At 39.3% G+C, this 12,445-nt stretch overlaps 1 protein-coding gene across 3 annotated transcripts in view; it reads left to right on the top strand.

Annotated features, from left to right (window-relative positions):
• The window catches only part of Tnpo1 (transportin 1), an 88,772-nt gene that overhangs the window by 19,108 nt on the left and 57,219 nt on the right, over window positions 1–12,445 (top strand). The window lies entirely within an intron of this gene.

Here is a 12,445-nt window from a genome sequence, read left to right as displayed (position 1 = left end):
TTCTGTATTTAATAATCTCAGAATACAAGCTTAGAAAAATAACCACAAAGAGAGCAAACCTAAGGATGTCTAAGGTTCATACACGCTGAGTTTATTTCTAGTAGATGGTGTAAGTTTTAGTCCACCTTGGTTAACATATGCTTATCATACCTTGGCTCCATAGGGTGTTATTGCGAAACTATTAAAAAGTTACTTCATTGCTACATGTATTACTTAGTAGTGAGGCGCAATGCTTTCCTGTGTCTATGTGAAGATAGCATTAGTTTTGTATTGCTCTTACAAGAGTATATCAGTTTTACTGATATACACCACACTGTAGTCCCTTTCACATTTGTCCAAATAAAGCATATGTTTGTCTATCAATGTACTCCCTGGAAATGCAGGAGATGGGAAGGATCTTGGGAAACAAGTAGTGCCCTAACACTGGTGTCATAGTAGGAAACCTTTCACTCTCCAGAGAACCATGTGTTGCTATCCTCTGGAAAATGAGTTTTAATGTGACATTCAAACCACACAAACACTCCCCTCCCCATTTAAATGAGAAGTTGAAGAGCCCACTTTTCTTGAAAATTCTTGAAAGAATTTTGAAAATTTTCTTGAAAATTCTTGAAAGAATTTTGATAATACACAACTAATGTGTGTATTCTTCATCTTCCTATAGTCTGATGGTGTAGATGGCAGATGGCGGTGGGGAAATCTGGAATGTTAGTGACAGTTTTACTGGGGAAGCACAGTGTGAGGGAAGGAGCAGTACTGTGGCACTTTATGTCCTCTTCTGACCTTTCATCAGCTGCATTTCAGAAAGTGAAACCATTGCTCAGGAAGTTTCCTGAAAAGGTGAAACAAGACAGGCCAGCAGTCAGGGGTCAGACAGTGGTCAGCCCAGGAGCCCAAACCCAAAAAGTCAAAGTCTTTTCTGCTCTTACAGAGGGCCTTGGTTCAGTTCCCACACCTACATGGGGCTTCACAACTGTCTCTCCAGTTTCAAGGCTTTTCATATCCTCTTATGATCTCCTTGGGCACCAGGCACGCATGTGGTGTATGTACATACATGCAGATAAAAACATGATGCACAAAGTGTTAAAAAAAAAAAAAAAGCCTTTTGAAATAATTTCCTTTTGTGTGTTTTTCCACTCTGTCCATCCTCCTGTAGCTGAATGGTTACTGAGTTGTGCCCCTGTTAATTTTTGAGTGGGCTTTCAGCAAACAAGTGGATGATTAGGGCAGCACACTGCTAATTGCATTTCTAACTGCTTACTGGTTTTTTTAAAAAAAACCATTTTATTTTACTCTTGAAACTGCTCTGGACATTTTCTCATCTAGCTCTTCAGAGTGACTATATCACTGTGCTCCTTTTTCTGTTTTCCTTGAAATGGTAAAATACCAAATCAATACATTGTACTGGAGGATAGGTTGGGATATAAGTGAGAAGTAACAGGGCTGTTTCAGTTACAACTTCAGAGCAATCTAACAATCAGATGACATGCTTGTCATCAAAATGGCACGTAGTAGTTATCCCCGTATGCTAGCAAGTTGTTTTCTTAGAAATCAGCTTGGTTTCATATTGACTGTACCAGCATGGCTCACTATAAATATGGACAACAGAGTCTAAAAGTATTGGACCATCTCTCTTATTGACTTAACAATTTCAGCTGTTTCACAGGAAGAGTATTTCCTGTTGTTATCCTTCTAGTCTTCCAGTCCCCTACATGTAGTAAAAGCAATAGCTTACCTGATGCTGGCATGTTTTATTTAAATAACTCAATAAATACCAAGACTGGCTGAGCATTATTTGCCTTGCAAGGCCAGTACAGCTTCGTCTCCATCGTTTATGTATGCCGGCATTTAAACCAAAGTTTAAATGAGTTCAGAATCAAACAGGCTACAGTTTTTTATTGATTGTACTTATTATCTATGAACCAAAGGAATTTAGAGTACTAAAAACATTGGACCCAAAATAGGAAGACATTCATTCCAGCTCGATTCTTTTTTAATGTTTAGTTTTGCTTATGTGCATGAGTGTCTTGACTGCATGAGCCCAGAAGAGGGTGCTGGAGCCTCTGGGGTTAACAGTTATAAGCCTCCTTGGAGCTTGAGCACCAAACTCCAATCTTCCGCAAGAGCAGTAAGTACTCTTAACTACTGAATTTCTCTGTCTCTGGCCTAGCAGCTCCCTTTAACACCTAGCTAAGTGACTTAGTGAGTTAACATCACTGCAACCAGCTCTTCAATTCAAGATAGAAGTTTGAAAAGAACAATACAAAAGCATTTAAAATTATTAAATGATATTAAAACCTTGGCAAAAATCAATATTCTGAAATAAAATATATAATCATGTTGTAATAGTTACAGGAGACTTTAAAAGAGCTTTTCCCTTAAATCCACATCCCAGAAATGAAAACTACTACTACAGTAAGCAATGGCACTAATTCAGTTTAGAGGAATAAGCCTGTGAGACAGCCATGCAAGCGCACCAGTAGAGCCTAGGGATGGGTATGTGCTATACTGCTGGAGGGAGGACCCAGGAACTTACTACTTTACTACTGGGTTAGGATGGCTCAAAGATGAATTGTCACTCAAGGGCCGGAATTTTGTTTTACCCAAAACTTATTGGAAATTGGTACTTTTGTTCTACCCAAACTGAAATAAAATGCACAATCATGTTGTAACAATTAGAGGAGACTTTTTAAAAGAGCTTTTCCCTTAAATCCAGGTCCTAGAAATGAAAACTATTACAGTAAGCAATGGCACTAATTCAGTTTAGAGAAAAACCCAAAGAACCTAGGTTTCCTTTTTTGTTATTGGGCTTAAGTGCAAATCCTTACCAAGTCTCTGCTACCATTAAATGACAAAACCTCTGGCATGTCCTTGCTGTGAAGTACAAATTAGTTCTTAACATAATTTGTTGTCTCCTCGATCACTTTGTGTACCTCTATGTATATGTCTGTGCATAAAAGTACAGGATTCCCTGTACTGGGAGGCCAGCAGGCACAGGATCCCCTGAAACTAGAGTTAGAGGTATTTCTGAGCTACTTATAACTGTAAGACTTGTATCCACTGTAAACCAGAGCTATGTCCAGCTCTGTAATACAAATTATGCGGTAACTTCGAATAGCATGTTCTTAAGGGATGATTTTCATCAGACTCTAACAGAGGCTTCCATATTAACCACTTAAGTCTGCATTCTGTTCCTTCTGGTTTTTGTTTTTTTGTCATTTTTTAGTTCAGAAATTGCTCACTAGAGTAAGAAGCAGCGAGCATTTCTAGGAGCAGATATATTGAGTTTGGAGACTGGTTCTCATCTAGTTGCAAGTCTCTAGTGATTATAATTAGTGGTTGGAGTTTAGAAACCACTGGTTTAAGTTGCTTAAAAATACACGGAGATGGAGACCCACCGTGATGGTTAAATTTGTTATAGAATTCAACAAGGAGTTGCTGTTCTGCAAATGACAAATATTACCAAAAGTTAATAAAGAGATACTAGCCCTCAGCCTTATGTTTTGATTAAAGGTGGAAAGGTTAAACTGCAACAAATGGGGCCCATGAACTAACTGTTAGTAAAGTTCCTACTCTGCCAGCATAAAGATACGTTTGATGTCCAACACCTACGTTAAAAAACAAAAATAGGTAAAAAGCCAGGAATGGTAATGCATGCCACTAATCCCAACACTGGGGAGGTAGAGTGAGCCTAGCCAGCCTTAAGTGAGCTCTAAGTGAGTGAGAGACCCTGTCTCATAAATTGGACAATACCTGAGGAATGACATCTGAGTTTGGCCTCTGGCCATCACATATATGAGTGCCCCTGCACCCCCACTCCAAAGAACTCTGAAAAACAGGGTTCAGTTACCATATCCCAAGTGATCAAATTGAAGACAGTAGATTGAAGAGGGTGATGTATTCTTGGTGCTCCATATGATGCTCTGTGAATAGCTCCTCACATCTGTGGAGTGATGGAGGGAGAATGTGTTGGCCCTCTTCAGGCAGACCTGGGTTGGAATCCTGGCATTTTGTTTTCACTCTTGGTGACTGTGGGCATATTGCTTTCCTTCTCTTAGGCATCTTCATCTTCCCCTTTTGAAAAGTGGAGGTAATAATAGGATATATACATAGAATTAAATGAGATCTTGCATTTAAAAAGCATTATAAAACCTGTTATTACTTAGCTCTGTACAAATTTGGGGATCGTACATTGGTGTTGAATAGCCCCTCTGCCCCTTGTACGCTGAACATATAAGCTGCATAACCACTCCCAACTTGTGCCTGTTGGTAGTGGGTTAATATCACCTCATTGCACTGTTGGGAATGTTAATGAACTGAAGTGTAAAAGGTACCTGGTTATAAATTAAGTTGAATTCTGGGTCAAGCCTTCCTCCCATATCCTTCAGTCACTAAGAGACCACACCTTCTAATGTTACTGTGGATCCTTTTGCATTTGAGTAGCATATTTGTCAAAGGTCTTCCCGCATCTAAGAATACATTTTTTAAAAATTTCCTTGGTTCTCATTTTCTGTTTTCTCTCTATTCTGTCTGTCTTCCAGCCCTTATTGGCAATAAGTTTGTAATGCTGGAAAACTAAAAACTTAGCTTTTTAACCTATTTCTTCCAAGTGGCAAATTGAACCACTTACTCTAAGCAAATCAATCAATCCAGAGCCTTTTCAAACTCACATGTCTAGTACCATGTTAAATATACTGTTTTGCTGGGGATATAGCTCCAAGGTACAGTACTAGGATGCATGGAGCCCTACGTTCAATTCCCCTACCTACACTCCACACCTACCCCACCCCCCACCAACATTTCTGCTGTCTTGTTGCCTTCTGGTCTAGTGGAATTTGCTTCCCTAAAAACTAGGTTAGATTTATCTCCTAGTTTTGCCTCACACAGTGCTCCCCCCAATCCCCTCTGCTCTCCCATGGACATTCTTTCCTCAACCCATGGAAATCTGATTTTCCTTCTTCTTTGCTCATCATAGCTTTTTTATATATATATATATATATATATATATATATATATATATATATATATATATATATATATAGAGAGAGAGAGAGAGAGAGAGAGAGAGAGAGAGAGATTTACTATGGAAGTTTGTCCCGTTATTCTTCAAATTATTCAGCACAATTCTTAAGCTCTGCTTGTTAAGTGAATGTAAGATATATGTACAACAAGAGGACTTAGTGATCTAGATTTAGGATGTTTTAAACTCAGTATTGTCAAAATATCTCATTTTTAATTGACTATATATTGACTTTTCCAGATGTTAGGATTTTTACAATAGTAAAGAATGGCTTTACTCTTTTACCTCATACAGAAGTATCCAGTATTTCTTGTATGTGTTTTTTCAATTAGTTTCCCAGATTACAACTTGATATTTCTGTTGGAAAGACAACACATTAGGGACCTAGACCTTGATTTGATACCGGAGAAGACTGGTAGATGGTCTTTATTTTGTTGTTCTTTATTTGGTGTTTTGAGACAAAGTCTTGAATTTGTGCTCTCCCTGACCCTCAGTACTGTGTTACTACTACCACCCTGGCAAGAGTGTACTCTAAAGCCAGGTTAGTTTGGCTAGAGTCCTAGTCTTGTCATATACTTGCTGAGGAACCAGCAAGTAACTTCCCTAGGATTCAATTTGCTTCTCCGTTGCATGTGGTTACTATCAATACCAGGTCAAAGTTGTGATATTAAATTAGTTATCATATGTAGTGCCCATTAGTTGCCTCTGCTGTTGACATAATATTACATTGGGTTTGTCCTTGTTGTAGATAGGGTCTTGCCATGCAGCCTTGTTAGGCTTTGAACTCACTGTGTAGACCAAGCTCTACCTCTGCCTCTTTAGTGCTGGGAATATAGAAAAACACTACCATGCCCACCATATATATAGTACAGTGTTTAAATCTTTTAAAATGTAAGGACCAGAACTTTGAGTTGTATGTTTCTGAGAAACGTAACTACCTTTCTCCAGACACTGAAACTCTACTTTAGATGAAGTTGGTACAGTTAAGTTTCTGGTGGCACTTGCTGTCACTGTGGCCTGAGGGGGTTAGCCTGACAGCATTGAAATCTGGAGCAGAGCATGGACTGGTCCTGTGCTCAGTTCTCCTGGGGTGTTGGGGGTAGGGTGGAAATTACACCTTCCAATTTTAAGTGGTGATGCCTTTCATGCCTTCACAACCTGTCCACTTACTAGCCTCTGGGTCTTTTTTGTTTGTTTTGTTTTTTGTTTTTGTTTTGTTTTTTGAGACAGGGTTTCTCCGTGTAGCCCTGACTGTCCTGGAACTCACTCTGTAGACCAGGCTGGCATCGATCTCAGAAATCTGCCTTCCTCTGACTCCAAAGTGCTGGGATTAAAGGCATGTGCCACCACCACCCAGCATAGCCTCTGGGTCTTTTTTATTTATTTATTATCTGTATACTTATTATCTATAAGTATACTGTAGCTGTCTTCAGACACTCCAGAAGAGGGCATCAGATTTCATTATGGATAGTTGTGAGCCATCATGTGGTTACTGGGATTTGAACTCATGACCTTCAGAAGAGCAGTAGGTGCTCTTAACTGCTGAGCCATCTCTCCAGCCCAGCCTCTGGATCTTAAAGGCTCCCCAAGCCCCTGTCTTAGCCTTCCTCATGTTTGGTTTCAATCTGTTCCATCTCAGCTGAAAAGTCAGTTCTTCAAGGAAGTTCTTTCCTGGCCTCATAACTGGATTAGGGCTCTGTTGTCTTAGTTGTTATCCTCACCTTCCTCCACTGAGGCAGTGTGCTGATGAGAAGTGATTCCTATTGAGAGGAACTCTTTCATTTTTAGGGTAAGACAGAGTGACGTTAGACTAGGAAGCTGGAAGAGCCGGCCTAAGCAGCCCCTGTATCATGTGTGAATGCTCCACTAGCGTGTCTCATTGGTCAAACAAAAAATGTGCTTACAGGTTTCAGACCCAAGAGCCTAACTTTTGTTTACATATATACATGAAACTTTTGACAAGGTTATTTTGTGCGAGTGTGCATACACACACACACACACAGAGTTTTCTAGTTGTACACTGCAGTGTTACTGCAGGATGGGTACGCCTTGTCTCCTTTGGAACACTACCACACCTTATTTACCTTTGGGGAGGTCCTGACACTGATGGCAACATACACACACAGTGATGCAACATGCATGTGGCTAATAGTTGTTTGCATTTGAGTAAAATGGGGGAAGAGCTTTGAAGCAGATGAGGGAAGCACGTCTCATCTTTCTTTCCTGGCTGAGTATGTTTGTCTCCTCAGTAGATAGTGCATCTGGCTCTCGCTAAGTAAGAACTGTGGTTCACTTGCCTTTGACTTTGCCAGTGCTTACCAAGCACGAGATATGGGTACTGAGATTCCAGTCTTGGTCCTCTAGAAGACCAGTTCTGTGCTCTTAAAGCAGTTCTAAAACTCTCATTGTAGACTAGGCTGTCTTTGAACTCAGAGATCAGCCTGCAACTGCCTTCTGAGTGCTGGGATTAAAGGTGTGTTTGTTTTATGTGTGTTGGGATTTTGCTTTCATGTATATCTATCTGTGCAGCACCACAAGTAGTGGGCGCTTTGGGAGCAGGAGACGTTGTTAGATTTCCCTGGAACTGGAGTAACAGGCAGTTGTAGGCTGTGGGTGCTGGGAATGGAACTTGGATCCTTTAGAAGAAGAGCAGCTGGTGCCCTTAACCACTGGGCCATCTCTCCAGCCCCTGGGTTAACTCTTGTAACTCCATTTTTTTCAGGGCATTCATACTCCTTGCTAGGTCTCTATAATCTAATTTGGAGTTGATATAGTCCCATAGAATAGATGGAAAGCTAAGACTCAGAGGGATTGACTTTCTTACGTAGGTTTTCACATCTTATCCCCAGATTAATTAATTAAGCAATTTTGAGAGTCTCATGATGTAGCCTTGGCTAGCCTGGAATTCACTCTGTGGATCAGACTGGCCTTCTGATATGTGTGTGTGTGTGTGTGTGTGTGTGTGTGTGTGTGTGTGGTATGGGGGAGGCATGACATAGTGCACCTATGGAGGTCAGAAGGTAAGTTTATGGAGCTGGCAGGGATAATGCTAGTTGCTGCAAGTACCTTTACACTATGGGTCAATCTTGTTGACCTTCCCCTCTATGGGGAAGAAGTTGGGTAGTTTTACTGTTTTCAAAAGCATTGGAAATTTGTATGTGAGTTTAAGAATTTAGGGCTGACTTTGGTTTTTGTCTTCTGAAGGAAGTATCAGAACAACTTAAATCTTATAAAGTGGCATTCTATTCCAGTGCCATATCTATGTACTAGATTTATTTATTTTAATTTTACCTCTATAGGTGTTTTGCCTGCATATACATCTGCCCATCATGTAGCTGGAGCCCAGAGAAGCCAGAAAACGGTGTTATAGGATTTGGATTTCTAGATGGTTGTGAGCAGCTATGTGGGTACTGGGAATTGGTTCTGTGTAAACCATAGCAACTGTTCTTAAAGGCTGAGCCACCTCTCCAGCCCCTCTCGTTAGCTCTCCAAGAACTGTCTTCTGGGTTTTTATTTACCATTGAGTGTTAGTTTCGTTTGTTTGTTTGTTTGTTTGTTTGTTTGTTTTGAGATATTTAACTCTGTGTCTTCAACTATAAAAAAGTATTTCAGCTAATAATTATTTAAATATTAGAAGAAAACCTTTATTGCTTTTGCTATTCAATTTAATTAACATTAATGTTCTTTAAAGAAATGGTTTCTACCTTGTGTAAAGCTGGCATGCTTTCGTTATTGTCATATCTAATGATTTTGAAATGGTTCTGTCTACTCAGAGATTTGAATTGTTACTAACATGTGGTCAGTGCTGGAGACAATTGTGCCGATGGTTGCAGTCCTAAGAAAGCTCTTGATGCAGCTCAGCTATGCACTAAGAATGGCCAAGTGTAACTGTTACCTGGTTATAACTGAGTAGTATGCTTTGCTGTCTCATGGCAGGTTCTAACTCTATAGCCAAGGCTAGCTTTGAAGTTGGTCCTCCTGCATGCTGAGATTGGAGGCATGTGCCACCATGCCTTGCTTTGCCACAGTTTTTAAGTGTGATACAGAAGTTCAGAGTGACAATTCTCAGTCAGATATTTTTGAGAGGCTTTTTTTTTAACAGATAACTATTTTTTTAAAGATTTTATTTATTTATTTTACTTATATGAGTACACGCTGTAGCTGTCCAGATAGTTGTGAGCCTTCATGTGGTTGTTGGGAATTGACTTTTTTTTAGGACTTCTGCTCACTCCAGTCAGCCCCGGTTGCTCTGGTAGATATCCCGCTTGCTCAGTCCCTGCTTGCTCCAACCCAAAGATTTTTTTTCAAGATTTATTTTATTTATTATATATAAGTACACTATAGCTGTCTTCAGACACATCAGAAGAGGGCGTCAGGTCTCATTATGGATGGTTGTGAGCCACCATGTGGTTGCTGAGATTTGAACTGAAGACCTTTGGAAGACTAGTTGGTGCTCTGACTATCTCACCAGCCCTACAGATAACTTTAATTAGGTATTGGGGAACACTTATTATCATTGTTTGATCAAATTAGATTTAGACAGAAGGTTTTCCTGTTTAGCCCTGCCTATCCAGAAACTAGCTCTGTAGATAAGTCTGGCCTAGAACTCAGAAGATCCGCCTGCTTCTGCCTCTAACCCTGAGTGCTGGGATAAAAGATTTTTTTTTGTTTGTTTGTTTTTTGTTTTTTGTTTTTTGAGACAGGGTTTGTCTGTGTAGCCCTGGCTGTCCTGGAACTCACTCTGTAGACCAGGTTGGCATCGATCTCAGAAATCTGCCTGCCTCTGCCTCCCAAGTGCTGGGATTAAAGGCGTGCACCACCACTGCCCGGCAGGATTAAAGATTTGTACCACTAGCCTCAAAGGAGATATTTTTTGGTTTGTTTGTTTTTGTTTTTTTCGAAACAGGGTTTTTCTGTGTAGGCCTGGCTATCCTGGAAGTCATTCTGTAGACTAGGCTGGTGTCAAACTCACCTCACAGCTCAAAATAGATACTATTAAAACTGAACTGTTGAAAAATAGATCAGAGCATAGTGGAGCACATTATTGATTCCCATCAATCAGACAGTCTTTGTGTTTGAGGATAGTCTGGTACAGTAAGACCTTGCCTCAAAAGAAACAAACAAACAAATACTGTTTATTTGAATGCAGGTCTAGAGAAGGAAGTCTGATAATAGTCTGATATTGGTCTTTTGTTAACCACCTTTAGAAGGAGTGAGATGACTGAGCTTTTCTGACTGGGCAACTGTTAGCCCTGGCTTTAGTTTCTCAAAGGGCCCTGAGGGCATAAGTGGGCTATTTCAGCAGGTGTTGATTGAATGTATTAGCTTGGAATGATGGTCATGCTATATTTATTATCTATGAAAGGTTTTAGAGCTGATTGTGTAGCATTAGTATATGCATTAGTTTTTTTTTTTTTTTTTTTTTTTTTTTTTTTTTTTTTTTTTTTTTTTTACATTTTCTGAAAGAAGCAACATAAAGGAGAGCAAGGTTGATTTTGGTTTATAGTTTAATGGGGAAATGCAATCTATTATAGCAGAAAGACTGCCCATCCTGTCAGGCAAGCATGGCATCTTGTGGCTCCATAGTCCTAGAAATGTGTGGCTGGAACTTGTCTCTTCCTCGTATCTCAAAGGAACAGGAAGCAGAAACAAGACAGAAGTCTGCAGGGGTATAAACCCTCAAGGCCCATCACCAGTGGTCTATATCCTCCAGGGAGATGCTACCTCCTAAGGGTCTACCACCTCTCTCAATAGTATCACCATCTAAACATCAAGAGTTCAGACGCATGAACGTATGGAGGACATTTTATATTCTAGCCAGAACACTGTATGTAATTGCGATTAGACAGCACTGTAAAAATATATCAAATTTAATATCATCTCAGAGACATTTTGGTGGTAGAGTTGAATCAACTTTACTTGTATAACCATGTTGTTTTAGTATAATGTAGTTCTTGCAATTTTAAAAAGCTTTTGAAGTTAGAACAAGAAAACAATAATGTATAATGATAGAAAGTCAGTTACTAAGGTTTATTGTGGTAATGAACATGAGAGACTTCCATCTTGAACTGGGTGTGGGGTCAAATAGGTGTGCTCACTTGTAGAAGTCCATTTTGTTATGTGCTTATAATACAGTTACAGTTGTACAGTTCTGTGACTCTGCTAATTAAAAGTTTAAAAATTGCAGCACAACAATAGAATGGAATACTGTATGTTCTAAAATATTTTCTTAAAGCATGTAATATGTACAGACAGGGAAGAAATGACAGTTTTCACTATTGCATAATATAAAAAGTACACTGTCCATAAAACATTATAGTAGCAGTAGATACTAGGAAAACTGGAATAAAAGCAGTACTATAGCAATATTTGTCATAATAGCAAGTGTCCAGATGAGAGTTGTGGATTTGGTATAGTTGTTGGATGCTTTACTGTTGTTCATTTTGTAAGAATAATTGATTGTGTTTACCCGGTTTAGGGAGACAATAGAAGGAAGATGTTAAGCAAAGTCGTGTTAGAGATATGAAGCACAAAATCACGAAGGAGAGTAGGTTTCAAAAATCATTTTGAAGGTAGATTTCAAAAACCATTTTTGAAAAATTAAGGAGAGGACAAGGTCAAATAGCGGATTGTAAGAAGATGAGGGGAGAGAAATAACCTGCTAGAAAGGGCTCTTACTAGCTGAAACTGCTAAACCATTGTTTAGTAAAGTTGATTAAAAATCCTCTCCTTCACCAAGCCTCTTAGGTTTGTTTATTAAAAGTAATTCACAGTGAATATGTGAGTTTATTAGTTTTGTTCAAGAATTTAGTTTTAATGAAACTGCCATTAACACAGTAGCCTCACTTTGCTGTAGCAGATGAAGCTCACACTTTATTCCCAGCCTCTACGGTTACATTACCCTTCTCAGTAATGTGCACAGCCCTGCAACCTGTCCGCTTTAGTGAGGGCAAATAATACACCTCACTATGTTTTAGAGTCAGATGGGGCGAGGGGATACTTTGACAGAGTTAAACACTACCCTGCTGTAATTTACATGATTTTTGTTTATCCTTCATTCCAAAGCCCTTTGTGTAAGGCAGTTATATCGTGAAGGAATTTATTTCACTGAGTTCGTAAGTTGAAGTTTATGAAAGGGTGAATTATTTCCATTGAAGTTGTACAAAGGTTGCATTTAATGTTTTTGAGGTGTGGTTCTGATTGCAACGTGCCCTCAATATTTTATTTGAACGACTAATATAGCTTTGTATATTAAATTGAAGTGCAAGTGTTTTTATTTTCACTATTGAGCTGTCAGAGGGAGTTTTCCCCCATTCCGAAAGTCGCTGTCGTTATTCCACCACACTTATTTAAAATAATAACCCGAATCAGATTTTTACCAGGGCTTCGCAGGGGCTTGCCTTTGAGTTGCCTTCTTGTAAGCAACCT

This window comes from Mastomys coucha, unplaced genomic scaffold (genome assembly GCF_008632895.1).
Source record: "Mastomys coucha isolate ucsf_1 unplaced genomic scaffold, UCSF_Mcou_1 pScaffold8, whole genome shotgun sequence".
Lineage (NCBI taxonomy): Eukaryota > Metazoa > Chordata > Mammalia > Rodentia > Muridae > Mastomys > Mastomys coucha.
This window is presented reverse-complemented; position numbering and strand designations above follow the sequence as displayed.